Genomic DNA, 19,065 nt, shown 5'->3' on the forward strand with positions numbered 1-19,065 from the left:
GCCAGACTCCACCATGAAGTCTTAACACAATGCATCTTCCATAGTACTTTCATTCACATTGTGCATGGCCGAACGAGTGAGCAAAAAATGAAGTAATGAAGAGGCAAAAAATGGTGATCTTTAGAGAGACATCTTAAAAAGTGATTTGAGTGTTTGACAGTAATGGAAGAAGACACATTCCCTGTCTCCTGGAAGGGCTGGCCTGAGGCAAAGTTGTCAAGTAGTTAGCCTGGCTGTCAGTGGCCTTCTTTCCTGCTCAGTCATCTAGTTTTCTAATCCTGCCTTCAGGCAGTCCAGATTCTTCATGTTGTTTTTCTTCTATTACTTTTCAGTTTAGTATTTACCCCCACCCCCAGACACATTCCTTGTCCTTTGTTACCGTGAAATAAGTTAAGTGTTTGAACTCTTTGGAGCCAAGACCTAAGGTCCACAGAACCTGCATTTCAGAACAATGTGGGGCAGGGGGATTCCACTGGGATTGTTGGTCTGTGAGGCGTAGGAGGGAGGGAAGGAATAATTCTACAGTTAAAAGGAACTTGGGATACGTTTCTTTTCTGTTTTTCATAGGTGAGAGTCTTCCCAATGTAGAGCCAGTAAAGTGGCAATGTGCCTAACACACAGGAAGGCTCATTCAGAGGAGAAGCTCAGCCTTCCCTGTGAAAGGCAGTGAAGTCACAAGTGTGGACCTGAGGGCAGCTGCTCATGTATGATCTGAAGGGTGGCAAAGGTTATGCTGAAAACTCAGCCTCTGTGCCCTAGTAACGAATCAAATCTCGGAGAAAGAGTTTTGGGTGAAGTGGAAAAGAATGGGTTAACTGGTTCCTCTTCCACCTGCCAACTCAGTCATCCAGGGCCTGCTTCCCTTATGCTGCCATGTGGTTTCCAAAGAGAAGTGTAACATGGAGGAAACAACCACTCTAGTTGTCTCCAACAGGGAGAGGTGCATCCTTTTCACTTACATTCCCGTTGGCCAGAACTAAGTCCAGTGGCCCCAACTTAACTACAAAGGAAGTGGACAATGCCCAGGGACAGAAAATGGTACAGATATGTGGCATGATCTCTGCCATTATCACTGATAAAGACCTTCATCCCAGATGGTACCTGGTAGAACTGAAAAAAAGTGCAGCCCTATGAAATAAGACTGATCTGAGTTTGAATTCCAAGTGTCAGTTCATTCTCTGAAAATGAAGATAAACTCATGGGGTTTTGAGGAGAATTAAGAGATGTGACGTTAATAAAGCTCCCATTTCAGTGTCTGGCTCAGAGAGCACACTCAACAAATGTTATTTTCCATCACTTCCCATGCCTGACTATGTAGGATACAGCATTGCGGACAACGGAAACATTATAACCCAACTTCTTCCTTACGTATTCTGAATAGATCATTTTTTGGAGGGTAAGTGGTAGGAAGCTGCCACGTTTTTTAGGCTAATTCCTTCAATTCACTCCTTTGGTTTATCTTTAGACTTAACATTTACTAGGATGAACAGGAATATCTCTGACCATCAGAGTGCTGAGCTAGAGAAATTGCATATTCCTTCTTTCTAATTAATCTGGCTAGTCCCTACAGCTACTTTAACAAGCTATGATACGCAAAGATGAAGCATTCCAATTATTTTTCTATAATGCTATAATGCTTTTACAAGTGCTTTCCTCTAATGTATAATCTCCTAAATCAGACACTAAAGAAGAAATGCCAGCTTTGATTTGCCAAGCTTATCCTTCTCACCAAAGTGGGGGAGAAACAACCTACCAAAATCTTGATTCTCTCAATAGCTGTGAACTATTCCCTTTAGAACCAAGTCTTTCCTCTGTTGAGTGCTGAGTACTCCTTCTGTGCTTGTTTCCTGCAGGGCCCACCACTGATGATGGCATTTGGATTCAGTGACTTTTCTTTGCGATGAGGATGAATAAGACATGAAGTGAGCAGAAGCGGGTGTGTGTGTGGCGGGGAAGGGGCAATGATGAGGAAGAAAAATAGGAGGTGGAAACAGTCCAAGGAGCAGTGGAAGAGGAAACAGAGAGGGGGAAGATGCACAGCAAGTGACCACACTGGGTCTCATCAGCTACCCCCAAAACGCAAAACCAGATAGTTGGGGAGGGGAAACCAGCTCGAGATGTAAGCAGAAACTCCAAATTTGAGTTTTGTGGGATTTGGGAATGAGTCCCTGATCTACTATTTTCTAGGTGTATAATTCTAACTGCCAAAATTACTGTTGTAAGATTTAAAAAAAAAAAAAAGGTGAAAGAACCATGTGATATCGAAGACATCATACAAATGTAAGTTATTTTTAGTTATTTTATAGAGATGTAGTTAGATACATATAGCATTAGACTGAGAAACAGCAGGGGAGGCAAAGCTTATACTTGTTTAGGAAATTTTCTGAATATACATCATATGTCACAAGTTTAGTGAAGAGTCTCGCCTCATTGGGGGTATAAACAGGAAGTAGTTTTGTTTTTCTAAACAACTGCTACCAGTTGTGCACTGTCCAACCTTTCTGCCTCATAGCAAAGATTGTTATGGACTCAGTCTGCTTTCCTAATTTCTCAGATACTTTTTGTTAACAAAGCAGCCTCAAGTAAATTCTGTGAGACTCAGTCCTGATTATTTTAAAACTTCATTCTCATGCATAAATCAAAGTCATTCCCTCCTTAGCTCTTGGAGTTGGATCAGAAGATGAAGGAGAGAGTGATGCCAAAAGCTCGGCCTCTGTGCACCAGTGATGAATCAAATCTCAAGGATAGAGTTTGGGTGAAGTAGAAAAGAATAGCTTTATTGCTTTTTCAGGCAAAGGGGGACACAACGGGCTCCTGCCCCTCAGAAACTATGCGTCCCAACCTGGGAAGGTTTGGTGAGTTTTATAGCAATGGTTCAAGGGCGGGGTTGCTGATAAGGATCAGGGCGTGCACTGGGCCTACACTTCTTTTTATTTATTTATTATTTTTAAAACATCTTTATTGGAGTATAATGCCTTACGATGGAGTGTTAGTTTCTGCTTTATAAGTGAATCAGCTACACATATACATATATCCCCATATCTCCACCCTCTTGTGTCTCCCTCCGAACCTCCCTATCCCGCCCCTATAGGTGGTCAAATAGCACTGAGCAGATCTCCCTGTGCTATGCTGCTGCTTCCCACTAGCTACCTATTTTATGCTTGGTAGTAGATATAAGCCCATGCCACTCTCTCACTTCGTCCCAGGTTATACTTCCCCCTCCCCGTGTCCACAAGTCCATTCTCTACGTCTGCATATTTATTCCTGTCCTGCCCCTAGGTTCTTCATAACCAATTTCTTTTTTTTTTAGATTCCATATATATGTGTTAGCATATGGTATTTGTGTTTCTCTTTCTGACTTACTTCACTCTGTATGACAGACTCTAAGTCCATCCACTTCACTACAAATAACTCAATTTTGTTTCTTTTTATGGTTGAATAATATTCCATTGTATATATGTGCCACATCTTCTTTATCCATTCATCTGTCGATGGACACTTAGGTTACTTCCATGTCCAGGCTATTGTAAATACAGCTGCAATGAACATTGTGGTCCATGACTCTTTTTGAATTATGGTTTTCTCAGGGTATATGCCTAGTAGAGGGATTGCTGGGTCATATAGTAGTTCTATTTTTAGTTTTTAAGGAACCTCCATACTGCTCTCCATAGTGGCTGTATCAATTTATATTCCCACCACGGGTGCAAGAGGTTTCCCTTTTCTCCACACCCTCCCCAGCATTTATTGTTTGTAGATTTTTTGATGTTGGCCAGTCTGACTGGTGTGAGGTGATACCTCATTGTAGTTTTGATTTGCACCTCTCTAATGATTAGTGATATTGAGCATCCTTTCATGTGTTTGTTGGCAATCTGTATGTCTTCTTTGGAGAAATGTCTATTTAGGTCTTCTTCGCATTTTTGGATTGGGTTGTTTGTTTTTTTGATATTGAGCTGCTTATAAATTTTGGAGATTAATCCTTTGTCAGTAGTTTCATTTGCAAATATTTTCTCCCATTCTGAGGTTGTCTTTATGTCTTGTTTATGATTTCTTTTGCTGTACAAAAGCTTTTAAGTTTCATTAGTTCCCATTTATTTTTGTTTTTATTTCCATTTCTCTAGGAGGTGAGTCAAAATGGATCTTGCTGTGATTTATGTCATACAGTGTTCTGCCTATGTTTTCCTCTAAGAGTTTGATGGTGTCTGACCTTACATTTAGGTCTTTAATCCATTTTGAGTTTACTTTTGTGTATGGTGTTAGGGAGTGTTCTAATTTCATTCTTTTACATGTAGCTGTCTAGTTTTCCAAGCACCACTTATTGAAGAGGTTGTCTTTTCTCCACTGTATATTCTTGTCTCCTTTATCAAAGATAAGGTGACCATATGTGTGTGGGTTTATCTCTAGGCTTTCTATACTGTTCCATTGATCTATATTTCTGTTTCTATGCCAGTACCATACTGTCTTGTTTACTGTAACTTCGTAGTATAGTTTGAAGTCAGGGAGCCTGATTCCTCTAGCTCTGTATTTCTTTCTGAAGATTGCTTAGGCTATTTGGGGTCTTTTGTTTTTCCATACAAATTTTGAAACCTTTTGTTCTAGTTCTGTGAAAAATTCCAGTGGTAGTTTGATAGGGACTGCATTGAATCTGTAGATTGCTTTGGGTAGTACAGTCATTTTCATATTGTTGATTCTTCCAATCCAAGAACATGGTATATATCTCCATCTATTTGTATCATCCTTAATGCCTTTCATCAGTATGTTATAATTTTCTGCATACAGGTTTTTTGTCTCATTAAGTAGGTTTATTCCTAGATATTTTATTCTTTTTGTTGCAATGGTAAATGGGAGTTTTTTCTTAATTTCACTTTCAGATTGTTCATCATTAGTGTATAGGAATGCAGGAGATTTCTGTGCATTAATTTGGTATCCTGCTATTTTACCAAATTCATTGATTAGCTCTAGTAGTTTTCTGGTAGCATCTTTAGGATTCTCTATGTATAGTATCATGTCATCTGCAAACAGTGACAGCTTTACTTCTTCTTTTCCAATTTGGATTCCTTTTATTTCTTTTTCTTCTGTGATTGCTATGGCTAAAACTTCCAAAACTATGTTGAATAATAGTGGTGAGAGTGGGCAACCTTGTCTTCTTCTTGATCTTAGTGGAAATGGTTTCACTTTTTCACCATTAAGGATGATGTTGGCTGTGGGTTTGTCATATATGGCCTCTATTATGTTGAGGAAATTTCCCTGTATGTCTACATTCTGGAGGGTTTTTATCATAAATTGGTGTTGAATTTTTTCAAAAGGTTTCTCTGTATCTGTTGGATGATCATATGGTTTTTCTCCTTCAATTTGTTAATATGGTTTTTCACATTGATTGATTTGCGTATAGTGAAGAATCCTTGCGTTCCTCAGATGAACCCCACTTGATCATGGTGTATGATCCTTTTAATGTGCTGTTGGATTCTGTTTGCTAGTATTTTGTTGAGGATGTTTGCATCTATGTTCATCAGTGATATTGGCCTGTAGTTTTCTTTCTTTGTGACATCTTTTTCTGGTGTTGGTATCAGAGTGATGGTGGCCTCGTAGAACGAGTTTGGGAGTGTTCCTCCCTCTGCTGTATTTTGGAAGAGTTTGAGAAGGATAGGTCTTAGCTCTTCTGTATATATTTGTAAGAATTTGCCTGTAAAGCCATCTGTTCCTGGGCTTTTGTTTGTTGGAAATTTTTAATCACAGTTTCAATTTCAGTGCTTGTGATTGGTCTGTTCATATTTTCTATTTCTTCCTGGTTCAGTCTCAGAAGTTTGTGCATTTCTACGAATTTTTCCATTTCTTCCAGGTTGTCCCTTTTATTGGCATATAGTTGATTGTAGTAATCTCTCATGATCCTTTGTATTTCTGCCATGTCCATTGTTACTTCTCCTTTTTCATTTCTAATTCTATTGATTTGACTCTTCTCCCTTTTTTTCTTGATAAGTCTGGCTAATGGTTTATCAATTTTGTTTATCTTCTCATAGAACCAGCTTTTGGTTTTATTGATCTTTGTTCTCATTTCCTTCATTTCTTTTTCATTTATTTCTGATCTGATCCTTATAAGTCCCTCCCTTCTGTTACCTTCGGGATTGTTTTTCTTCTTCTTTCTCTAATTGCTTTAGGTGTAAGGTTAAGTTGTTTATTTGAGATGTTTCTTGTTTCTTAAGGTAGGATTGTATTGCTATAAACTTCCCTTCTAAGAACTGCTTTTGCTGCATCACATAGGTTTTGGGTCATCGTGTTTTCATTGTTTCTAGTTATTTTTTGATTTCCTCTTTGATTTCTTCATCGATCTCTTGGTTATTAAGTACCATGTTGTTTAGCCCCCATGTGTTTGTATTTCTTACAGACTTTTTCCTGTAATTGATATGTAGTGTCATAGCATTGTGGTCGGAAAAGATACTTGATACAATTTCAATTTTCTTAAATTTACCAAGGCTTGATTTGTGGCCCAAAATATGGTCTATCCTGGAGAATGTTCCATGAGCACTTGAGAAGAATGTGTATTCTGTTGTTTTGGGGTGGAATGTCCTATAAATATCAATTAAGTCCATCTTGTTTAATGTATCATTTAAAGCTTGTGTTTCCTTATTTATTTTCATTTTGGATGATCTGTCCATGGGTTAAAGTGGGGTGTTAAAGTCCCCTACTATGAATGTGTTACTGTTGATTTCCCCTTTTATGGCTGTTAGTATTTGCCTTATGTATTGAGGTGCTCCTATGTTGGGTACATAACTATTTACATTTGTTATATCTTCTTCGATTGATCCCTTGGTCATTATGTAGTGTCCTTTTTTGTCTCTTGTAATAGTCTTTGTTTTAAAGTCTATTTTGTCTGATATGAGAATTGCTACTCCAGCTTTCTTTTGATGTCCCTTTGCATGAAATATCTTTTTCCATCCCCTGACTCTCAGTCTGTAGGTGTCCCTAGGTCTGAAGTGAGTCTCTATTTTTTTTTTTTTTTTTTTTTTTTTTTGCAGTATGCGGGCCTCTCACTGTTGTTGCCTCTCCTGTTGCGGAGCACAGGATCTGGACACGCAGGCTCAGCAGCCATGGCTCATGGTCCCAGCCGCTCCACGGAATGTGGGATCTTCCCGGCCGGGGCACGAACCTGTGTCCCCTGCATCGGCAGGTGGACTCTCAACCACTGCGTCACCAGGGAAGCCCTGAATTGAGTCTCTTGTAGACAATATACATACAAGTCTTGTTTTTGTATCCATTCCGCCAATCTTTGTCTTAGTTGGAGCATTTAGTCCATTTACATTTAAGGTAATTATTTATATGTATGTCCCTATTACCATTTTTAAAATTGTTTTGGGTTTATTATTGTAGGTCTTTTCCTTCTCTTGTGTTTCCTGCCTAGAGAAGTTCCTTTAGTGTTTGTTGTAAAGCTGGTTTGTTGGTGCTGAATTCTCTTAGCTTTTCCTTTTCTGTAAACTTTTTACTTTCTCCATCAAATCTGAATGAGATCCTTGCTGGGTACAGTAATCTTGGCTGTAGGTTTTTCTCCTTCATCACTTTAAATATGTCCTGCCACTCCCTTCTGTCTTGCAGAGTTTCTGCTGAAAGATCAGCTGTTAAGTTTATGGGGATTCCTTTATGTGTTATATTTGTTGTTTTTCCCTTGCTGCTCTTAATATTTGTTCTTTGTATTTAATTTTTGTTAATTTGATTTATATGTGTCTTGGTGTGCTTTTCCTTGGATTTATCTTATATGGTAGTCCCTGTGCTTTGTGGACTTGATTAACTATTTCCTTTCCCATATTAGGGAAGTTTTCAACTATAATCTTTACAAATATTTTTTCAGGCACTTTCTTTTTCCCTTCTTCTGGAACCACTACAATTCGAATGTTGGTGCGTTTAATGTTGTCCTAGAGTTCTCTGAGACTGTCCTCAATTGTTTTCATTATTTTCTCTTTTTTCTTCTCTGCAGTAATTATTTCCATGGCACACCCTGTGTTTTCCCGGGGAATTTGTCCCTGGATCATGGGACCTTGGCAATGGCGGGCTGCACAGGCTCCCAGGAGGGGAGGTGTGGATAGTGACCTGTGCTTTCACACAGGCTTCTTGGTGGCTGAAGCAGTGGCCTTAGCGTCTCATGCCCATCTCTGGGGTCTGTGCTGATTGCCGCAGCTCATACCCGTATCTGGAGCTCCTTTAATCGGTGCTCTTAATCTGCTTTCCATACACACCAGGAAACAAAGAGGCAAGAAAAAGTCTCTTGCCTCTTCAGCAGCTCCAGACTTTTTCGCTGACTCCCTCCTGGCTAGCTGTGGTGCACTAGCCCCCTTCAAGCTGTTTTCATGCAGTCAACCCCAGTCCTCTCCCTGCATCTGACCGAAGCCCGAGCCTCAACTCCCAGTCCCTGCCTGCCCCAGCAAGTGAGGAGACAAGCCTCTCAGCTGGTGAGTGCTGGTTGACACTTATCCTGTGTGTGGGAATCTCTCCGCTTTGCCCTCTGCACCCCTGTTGTGGCGCTCTCCTCCATGGCTCCGAAGCTTCCCCCCTCCACTATCCACAGTCTCCGCCCATTAAGGGGCTTCTAGTGTGTGGAAACCTTTCCTCCTTCACGGCTCCCTCCCTCTGGTACAGGTCCCATCCCTATTCTTTTGTCTCTGTTTATTCTTTTTTCTTTTGCCCTACCCAGGTATGTGGAGAGTGTCTTGCCTTTTGGGAGGTCTGAGGTCTTCTGCCAGCTTTCAGTAGGTGTTTTGTAGGGGTTGTTCCACATGTAGATGTATTTTTGATGTATTTGTGAGGAGGAAGGTGATCTCCATGTCTTACTCCTCTGCCATCTTGAAGGTCTCCTCCTACACTTTTTAATCTGGCCTCAGGTGGTCTCCTGATGAGCTTCAAGTTTATCAAACTGACCTCCTCTCTGGAACATCTTCCGTTCTGTGGGTGTTTTAGTTCTTCAGAAGAGCTTAAAGACATTGTTATGTGTATCCCTTGAGGTGAAATCCTGCCCCTGCCCCAAGGTTACAGTATTGTTTCTTGGCTGCTCCTCCCTTGTCTATGCATCTGCTCCTTTCCTTGATTAGCAACTGTTTGAAAGCCTTCCTGCCCAGGAGCCCCACAGTGTCCTGCTTTCAAGAGGAGGCTGAGGTCCTTACTTACACAGCAAGTTTACTCCCCTCTCCTGTGCTCATCCTTAGCATTAATCTAGTTATTTGTCTGTGGGCTAATGTGACTGGTTGCTGATAAGTGGTTCACACCCAAATTGCTTCTTGGGCACAGGTGGTCCTTTCTGGGGCAGGTCACATCCTCTGATTGACCCTCAGCTAGAGGATTCCCCCCAAAATCCTCTGCTCAGAGGGCCTGTTTACCCTGTGGCTGAAATTAGCAAGTACTTAGAAGATTCCTGCCCCCCAAAATGGATATATACTAAATTTAGAAGTGGAGAATGTTATTACTATTTTTTCTTAGCTGTATCCTTAGTTATCAAAACTAGGAAAACTGAGGAGAACCTAGTCTCTCTGGAGTTTGTGTATATTGCTATGTAATTATATAATATTAATTAATGAACACAAACTCAAGCAGGATCTATCTATCATCTATCTATATATATGTATGTATGTATTACCTATCTATCTATCTATCTATCTGTCTATCTTTCTATCTATCTATCTATCTATCATCTGTCTCTCTGTCTTCCATTTTTATCTAAAGCCTAGCACAGAAAATCTTGAAATCGTTTAAGCACAATTCATTTCAAAAATTTTTATATTAGTGGTAAATATTTCCTCTCATTTTACAGAGAAGATCACTTTCATGATACTATAGCTTCTCTTGTAAATTAAAAATATTTTTTCCAGCTTTATTGAGATACAATTGACCTATAACATGGAGTAGGTTTAAGGTGTACAATGTGATGGTTTTGATTTGCTATACACATATATTGTACAGTGCTTACCACCATAAGGTGAGTTAACACATTCGTCACCTTACACAGTTATAATTTGTGTGTGTGTGTGTGTGTGGTGAGAATTTTTAAGATTTATTCTCTTAGCAACTTTCAAACATATAATAGAGGTTTGTTAACTATGGTTACCATGTTGTACATTACATTATATCCCCAGAACTTACTCCTCTTATAACTGGAAATTTGTATCCTTTGACCATCTTCACACATTTCTCCCACTCCCACTCTCCACCACCTAGCAACCACCAATCTGTTCTCTGTTTTTATGAGTTCTTTTTTCCCCCCTCCATATATATGGAGATTATATAATATTTGATTTCTCTGTCTGATATTTCACTTAGCATAATCTCCTCAAGTTTCATCCATGTTGTCACAAATGGTAGAATTTCCTTCTTTTTTATGGCTAAATAATATTCCATTCTGTATGTACACCACATTTTCTTTATCCATTCATCCATTGATGGACACTTATGTTGTTTTCATGTCTCGGCTATTTTAAATAGTGCTGCAATAAACATGGAAGTGCAGATATCTTTTTGAGATAGTGATTTCATTTCTTTTGGATATATACCCAAAAGTGGAGTTTCTGGATCATATGGTAGTTCTATTTTTAATTTTTTGAGGAAACTCTATACTGTTTTCCACAGTAGGTGCAACAATTTTCATTTCCACCAACAGTACACAAGTGTTCCCTTTTCTCCATATGTTTCCCAGCACTTGTTGTCTCTTGTCTTTTTGGTAATAGTCATTCTAACAGGTCTAAAGTGATATCTCATTATGGTTTTGATTTGCATTTCCATGACGATTAGTAATATTGAGCATCTTTTCATGTATCTGTTGGCCACTTGAATAGTATCTTAGGAAAAATGTCTATTCAGGTCCTTTGACCATCTTAAAATCAGATTACTTGCTTTTTTGCTACATGAATTTCTTATATATTTTAGATATATCAGATGAATTGTTTACAAATGTTTTCTTCCATTCCATTAGTTGCATTTTCATTCTCTTGATTGTTTCTTTTGCCACACAGAAGCTTTTTAGTTGGATGTAGTCCCACTTACTTATTTTTGCTTTTGTTGCTTGTGCTGTTATATCCATAAATTCATTGCCAGTACCAATGTCAAGGAGATTTTTTCCCTATGCTTTCTTCTAGGACTTTTATGGTTTCAGGTCTTACATTTAAGTCTTTAATCCATTTTGATTTAATCTTTGTGAGTGGTGAAAGATTCTTGTAAATTTTTGGATAAAGAAGATGTGGCACATATATACAATGGAATATTACTCAGCCATAAAAAGAAACGAAATTGAGCTATTTATAATGAGGTGGATAGACCTAGAGTCTGTCATACAGAGTGAAGTAAGTCAGAAAGAAAAAGACAAATACTGTATACTAACACATATATATGGAATTTAAGAAAAAAAATGTCATGAAGAACCTAGGGGTAAGGCAGGAATAAAGATGCAGACATCCTAGAGAACGGACTTGAGGTTATGGGGAGGGGGAAGGGTGAGCTGTGACAGGGCACGAGAGAGTCATGGACATATACACACTAACAAACGTAGTAAGGTAGATAGCTAGTGGGAAGCAGCAGCATGGCACAGAGATATTGGCTTGGTGCTTTGTGACAGCCTGGAGGGGTGGGATAGGGAGGGTGGGAGGGAGGGAGACGCAAGAGGGAAGACATATGGGAACATATGTTTATGTATGACTGATTCACTTTGTTATAAAGCAGAAACTAACACACCATTGTAAAGCAATTATACCCCAATAAAGATGTTAAAAAAAATTTTGGAATTATGTGGCTATCAAGTGATATTGAAAGTTTCCAAAGATGGGCATGATGGAAAATTCTGCATATGAGATGACATGAGATCCAAGGTAGACTCTAGCCTGCAAGTTGAGGTTCCCTATATTTGATGAGGAGCATTCTTAACCTTGATGAAATGGGAACTTGTTGTTAAACTTTTTAAGTGAATAATTACAGCTCCTTATTCTTTTCAAATTTATTGTATTGTCAGTTTACCTATTTAGATTTGGGTTTTGTAAATTTAAGACACACTTGTAATGTTTCTTTGATTCTTGGAAATATTTTTGTTGGGTCCATATGACCTTAGAGTCATCTTTTCCTTCAGTACAAGCTTTATGCCAATATTTATTGCTAACCTCACTAGGATGTGTTTTCACAAGCAGAAGCTGGGCATTAAATCCCCTAGGTAAGATTCATCAATTGCTTCCCTTTGATTCTGCAGTTCTATACACACTGCTATGTTATTTTCTGATGATTAGCCCCAAGGCCATTAGAAAGATATCACTGAGGAATGCTTGATTACAACAGAATCCTAGGAAATGAAAGGAAGCACAGCAGCCATCCCTAAGGAATGGGCTGCAGGGTGGTAACTTCTATTTTTCTATGTGTGTAACCAACTTTTTGTCTATTAATACAGTTCCATTATGAAGGTCTTGCAGAGACGTTCACTCAATAAATTAATGTCATCCCAATTGTAAAATTAGAAAATCTCAGAGTTGGAAGAAATCTTGAAAGCCAGGTAGTCCAGTGATCTGCTCTATGTTTAATTCCCCCTCCAATATCCTGAAAATATCTCTCAGCATCTGTTTGAACAGCCCCAGGGATGGGGAAACTACAACCCCAGGGGTCAGTACACTCACTGATATTGAAAGTATATCCTGTGAGGAAACAATCGATCACCTGTCCTTTCCACCCTTCAGATCTTGATTATAACCATTTTCTCTCCCGTAGATTTCTTCTCCATTTCAGTCATCACCCTCACCCTGCTTCATCACCTCCTCATTTGACAAAAGTTCCAGGCCTCCATCACCTTATTCTGCTCATCATATCTTCTTTAAGTGTCATCTCTAGATTTGAACCCAATATTACAGGTATGGTTTGATCAAGCTCAGAGCAGAGCAGAGGAGAATCACAGCCCTTATTCATTAAAACCTCTAAAGTTTTCTTTATCCCCTCTCCCCCTCTTTTTCAGATGCTAAATCATGTTTCCCTTGTACCTGTGCACTTGAATTTTGGATCTAAGGACAAGATCCTGTATTTGTAGACACTAAATTTCATATTGTTAATTTCTTTTAGAAACATTTTCTTATTTATTACATCAAATAGCCAGCATGCTTACTTTATACCATTTTTTTTAGAAATAATTCTTGAGCTTTGAAAATAATTTTATTTTTATTTAATTAATAACACAGATTTAGGTAAAGATTTCTCCTAAGCCTTTGCACCTATTTCTAAGATTTTGTTCTATGAGGATTGGTTTATATTTCTCCTTCTCCCCATCCACCTAAGAGAGACTGTTTTTAGACAGAATAATTTTTGAACTAAAAAAAAATTATCCATAATACCACATATCCTTCTTTTTTATGCTTCTGAAAAAATATTATTTGTATTTTTAATTCAAGAATTTAAACATTACTTGTCTGACATCATCTGTATTTCATACGTGTTCTGAAAGTCTTTTAAATAATGATTTCTTCCTTCCCTGTTTAATTTTAAAGAATAATTGTGGTGAAGTTTTCTATTATTTATTTCCTCCATATCTTCTCTTTAACTGTCTTCCAGAATGCTTATGAATTGGTGATTATTTCTCCCTGACCAATTTTCATGGTTCTCTATATAAGGTTTTTAACCCTCATTATTGCCTGAGTCAAGGAGGTAATTTCCTTTTCTCTCTGTTTCTTCTGTGCCTCCTCTTCCAAAAACCTGCTTTCTAGTGTTTCTTTCTGACTGTAAATGGTTTCCAATTTACTATTTATTCCTTTTAATGTCATCTTCTCTCAGTTCTTTTCAACAGACAATCCTCTAAAACTTCCTACTGGAAATGGTGGTAAGTTTTCCAGGCATCTTTTTTTTTTTTTTTTTGAATTTTTGAATTTTATTTAATTTAGTTTTTTATACAACAGTTTCTTACTAGTTATCTATTTTATACATATTAGTGTATATATGTCAATCCTAATCTCCCAATTCATCTTCCACTCACCCACCACCACTTTCCCCCCTTGGTGTCCATACATTTGTTCTCTACATCTGTGTTTCTATTTCTGCCCTGCAAACCGGTTCATCTGTACCATTTTTCTAGGTTCCACATATATGCATTAATATATGATATTTGTTTTTTTCTTTCTGATCTACTTCATTCTGTATGGCAGTCTCTAGATCCATCCACGTCTCTACAAATGACCTAATTTCATTCCTTTTTATGGCTGGGTAATATTCTATTGTATATATGTACCACATCTTCTTCATCCATTCGTCTGTTTATGGGCATTTAGGTTGCTTCCATGACCTGGTTATTGTAAATAGTGCTGCAATGAACATTCAGGTGCATGTGTCTTTTTGAATTATGGTTTTCTCTGGGCAGGTATCTTGAAATTAAATGTTTTCTAAGTTTTTTTAAGGAGGAGCCAATGGAATTATCTATTTCTGCCTCTTAACATGCTTTCAGAAGCTTGCCCTTCCAAAATGCAAGCACTGAAGCACTTGTTCAGAAGATTGTTTCTGATTTTAGGCTTAGCCAACAGTTTTCAAAAAAAAAAAATCTAGAAAAACTGCTTTGATTTTCCTAGTCCTTACCAAGGCCCCCATTTTTGTGTACTCTCTCCTGCTGTCTCAGCAATGTCACTTTTTAGTTCAGAGTGCCAGAGACTCCCATTTAGGTGTGTGGCCAAATGTGCCAACAGCTGCCTTCCCTAAATTGGGCTACAGCAGCTGAAAATCTGCCCAGAGAAGAAATGCACAGATTTTTGGCTTCAGGGAAATCCTGGAGCAGCTCACAACTTTGCTTCCCCACATGTCTGCAACAGAAGGTGTATGGAATAGTGATAGAGTGTTGCTTCCTAGGTGATTTTGTACCGTCTGGACCATGATCTGAAAGAGAGGCTTTCATGATGTTTCAAAAATGTACATTGTTCTTAGTTTCTTGTAATCAACACCTTTCTGAGGCAAAGGAATATTCCCAGAGGATGAAGAACCATGGCTTCTGGGCTTGGTTCCAAATATAACTGCAGAGACATACAGTAGATACAGCCTCATCATCTTTGGGAACTTTAAATCTGGTCCAACCAGGTAATCTCACCTTCTGACCCTAGGGTCAGGCCTCCAGATCTGTTTCTAAATCCCCCTAAAGTTAATGATTTGTGGTCATAGTTACAAAACTCTCAGAGATGATGGAATATTCCATCTCTCTCTGTCCCTTAAGAAGGTAAAATGATGTTTTATTCTTTCTTATTAAGGAACGTAGATACACAGTTCTGAATATAGCACACTTCTGTTAATGGCATCAAGATTGGTCTCTTTTCTTAAAATGTAATGATATTTTCTTAGGCAGGAATTCAGCACCGGAGATGGTTTTCAGCAGCCTCTTCCCTTTGATCATTATAATTGAATAATTATTACATACACTTGAATGTTCTATTTATGCTAATACATTGGTTATGGGGAATGACACAACAGTATTCAGATTATGCTGGTTGCATTAAGAATGGAAAAAAAGGCCACTATGAGGTAATTTCATTTCATTATTTTTGTAATTTTTTCCTCCTCATTAACGTTTTTTGGAATCTTCATATTCAAAGATAGAGTTTATTGAACAAAATTGCTCTCTCTTAGGCTAGATCATTTTTCACAAAGCCCACAAGACTGGGGAACATTTAGTATCAATCCTCTTTGTTAGTTTCATCTGTTGAAAAAGGTCATCCAAACTAAGTAAGCTAGAAGTTTATTTTTCTTTGAGATGGAAGTATGCAGGCATGCAGGCAGTCTAAGTTATGGTGCCTCTGCTCTACAAGTTGTGAGCAAGCCAGGCTCCCTCAACTTGTTGATGCACTTTTTTGTGCTTTCTCTTCCTAGTGTCAACCAATGGACCAAGATGGCTGCCCAACTTCAGCCATCAGGTTTACATTCCAGTCTACAGAAAGGAGGAAATGCTGGGGCAAGGGGTACATATCAACTGGTCTCTAGAGGTGTGACATCATTTTTTTAGGCCTAATCAGGCAGTACTTAGGTCTCTGGCCCCATATAATTGCAAAGAAGCCTGAGAAACAGTTGTTGTTTTTTTTTTTTCTTCCTCTGGGCAGACATGAACTGAGCTTTTTAAAAAACCCAAAATTCTATTACTATTAGAGAGGAGAGAAAGTTTATTGGTAGTCAGCCAGCAGTCTTAGACTCATTGTCCTCCAACCCTTGAATGAACCAGAGAGACATGTGTTGGAACGTCACTGAAGGCAATCTGAATGAGGCTGATAGAGGGCCATTCATATTCTGCTCCTACTGTTGGCCTGATGGGAAGTTCATCTTGGTTCTCTGGGGAAAGACATTTCTTTCTCTTAACCTTCTCTTTCTCTTATGGAGCCCACTCATGTTCTTTAAAATGTTAAAGCTTTGGATAAAATGCAAATGTTCTTTGAGAATATTAATGGATTAATTAGCATAATGTAGTACAAAGGACATAGATATTAGAATCAGACAAAACTACATTTAATTCTGGCTCTCTCATTTATTAAATGAGTGAATATGGGAATGGATATGAATATCCTGGCCTCAGTTTTCTCATCTGTAAAATGAGTACCATAATACCTTACATTTTTATGTGTGTGTATAGTAAATTATTTAATGTTTGCAAAGGGCAAAGTTGGTGATTAAAAATGATCCCTCCTTTGCATTTCCCTACTAACCACACACACATATCAGCTCCAATCATATCTTATATCACCACAGCACTGGGCCTCAAGTAGATGTAACCAATGATGGGTGAGTTTTGATAGAGGATGGTGAGAATTATTCTGGAGGAGAGGGAGAGCTTTGTGAAAGATCTGGGTGAGTTACCATGGTACAAGGTCCCGGTGAGTATTAGGCAAGATTAGAATTCCCAGCTGCATCCAGGAACATGTTTATTTTGACATGTTGTAGGGATAGTTTAATTCAGTCATTTTTAATATGGGCATATTTGGATATACTCTGAAAAACAAACCACTAAACTTTCACCTTTTAAAAGTTGTCAGTCATTGGGCAAAACCAGCATCCATTTGGAGGGAACCTCAGGACGTGTTTGAACAATGGGTGGGTGTCAAGAATGAGGGTGAGACTCAAGGATGGAGTGAGGATCAGGGATAATTATTAATCACATAGGAGATATGTAGTCTTTTAGAACTTCAGGAAATCATCAGTGAAACTGGGGAGAAAGACAGGACCTGAAGATCCCTTCAGAGGAACTTAGAGCAATCAGCATATGCATACCCTGGACGTGTGTCACTGTTTATGAGTTGTGATCCTGTGCTTTTGAATTTGTGCCATGACATGTGCTGTAATCTAGGGTGGAGTTAGCCAGGAGTGGTTTTTACCCACCTAAAGGACTGTTGTGAAGAATTGCTCTCTCCTCCATGGTTTATGGCTACCATCTCCATGCTATATGTGAAAGCAGCCAAGCAATAATGCACTAGTGGTGCCTTTCAGAGCTGCGTAAATCCTTCCTTTGATAAACTAGGAACATGTGGACAAGGTAAATGCCCTAGGACAGAAATGCTATCCAGGATCCTGAAAGAAAAGCACCCTCACATATGTCATAATAGACATGAAGAGAAATTCTGCTCAGAATAGTATTTTTCTAAACCTCAGAATTTTGTGTCATATTATGTTTTTCTGTTTAAAACCCTGTCTGGCAATGCCTATAATTTTAAGAAAAAAAGCAAAATCAATCAATCAATCAATAAATGTGGCTGTGTATCTTATCTTTGTTATAATGCAATGGTGAATGGTGGTAATTTTTGTGTCAGCTTTACTATCCCTAACTAGGGATTTAAGGAGTAGAGTAAGGTGGCCATCATAAGAAGAAATATGGTATATTTAAAAAGTTACTGATACATGACACTTATGGAACTACAACTGAGAAAGCAGTGATGTGAGGGTTTTGGAAAAGAAATAAGTTAAACTGTCAGCTCCTACCTCTGTGTGCTACAAATCGTTCTTGGATAAAATACAACAATTCCAGTGTTGTGTATCATAATTGGGAGGTGTAAATAAAGCATTATGGTAAAAAAAAGTCATGCAACTTTTATGTGGAGAAATAAAAATGACCTATTGTCTCCTATAAAAGGGTGTGCCGCCGTCATATGAGGCGAATGTGAGGTCAAGAAATAAAACATCCATAAAATATGGCCACAGTTTTCTAAGTTTTAAATCTTATGTAGAAGTTGACCTTAAATGAAACCGTGGGTTACGTCCTGAATGCCTGAACTAACCCTATTAATTTGTTGAGTTTATAAATGAACCCTAAATATATACTTTTCCTCCAAAAGAAATAAAACCTATTTGTCTTTTGTGTCTGTTTTAACCAACCAGGGAACCAGTTTGAATGGGACCTGGATTGAAATATATTCAAAATCCAAAGATATAAAACATCTAAAATATATCCTGAATCAAATCAAAATTCCATTTGGTCATCTCTTGAGAGGGTCAAACCATCAAAGTATTATTGTGAACAGATACTATTATCAACTAGTAGAAGAGAAGTAAAGTGCCCCTCCTGCCCCACTTTTAAACTTTTTTTTTTGTTTTTTTTTTAGTGTACATGCTTTCTCTTTTGAATTCATCTGCTTCTAGTTCATCTTGCAGCATTTAGATTTTCATTCATTTTCACATGGTGAATTTTGCATTGGAAATATTTGCTTAATACATGACAGGTTTCTCATTTCTCTAATATTTGAGTTCATCTTCAGCTTTCTTGTTGGTTCTTAACTGAAAGCTTCATCGAGTGAATATGTTGGACTCTCCAGTCTAGATTCATCAATTCATGGAGGGAGGGCAGGGCTTTTGTTTGCCCTGGGTTGCTGTGTTTATCTATTGAGATGCTGAGGATTTCGATAGGTGCTCTCACAGAGTGAGGATCTAGGAAGGTAGTTAAGGAGGAGAGAGAAATCTGGAAGCCTCTCTTAATGTTTGCATTTGTTGGAGAAGCTAGGAAGTTTAGATTTTGTTTGTTTTTTTTAAACATGGCCGATGTTCAATTTGGTTTAGATGGAAGAGCCATTAATCACTAAGGTGATGAGCAGTGAGAAACAGTCACTGAGAAATTGTTGGGACTAGGAGGAT

The 19,065-nt window shown here is 38.2% G+C and overlaps 1 long non-coding RNA gene across 4 annotated transcripts in view; it reads left to right on the plus strand.

Moving 5' to 3' along the window:
• Window positions 1-19,065, plus strand: part of LOC141276382 (uncharacterized) — an 84,931-nt gene that overhangs the window by 36,789 nt on the left and 29,077 nt on the right. For 2 of the 4 annotated variants that reach the window (XR_012325874.1, XR_012325876.1), the window contains exon 4: window positions 1,854-1,936. This is a non-coding gene — a long non-coding RNA (uncharacterized lncRNA). Of the gene's footprint in view, window positions 1-1,853; window positions 1,937-2,187; window positions 2,222-19,065 lie in introns of those variants that run through there. The other 2 variants (XR_012325877.1, XR_012325875.1) reach the window with 2 other exon arrangements.

The sequence above is a fragment of the Tursiops truncatus genome, chromosome 14 (assembly GCF_011762595.2).
Source record: "Tursiops truncatus isolate mTurTru1 chromosome 14, mTurTru1.mat.Y, whole genome shotgun sequence".
Taxonomy (NCBI): domain Eukaryota; kingdom Metazoa; phylum Chordata; class Mammalia; order Artiodactyla; family Delphinidae; genus Tursiops; species Tursiops truncatus.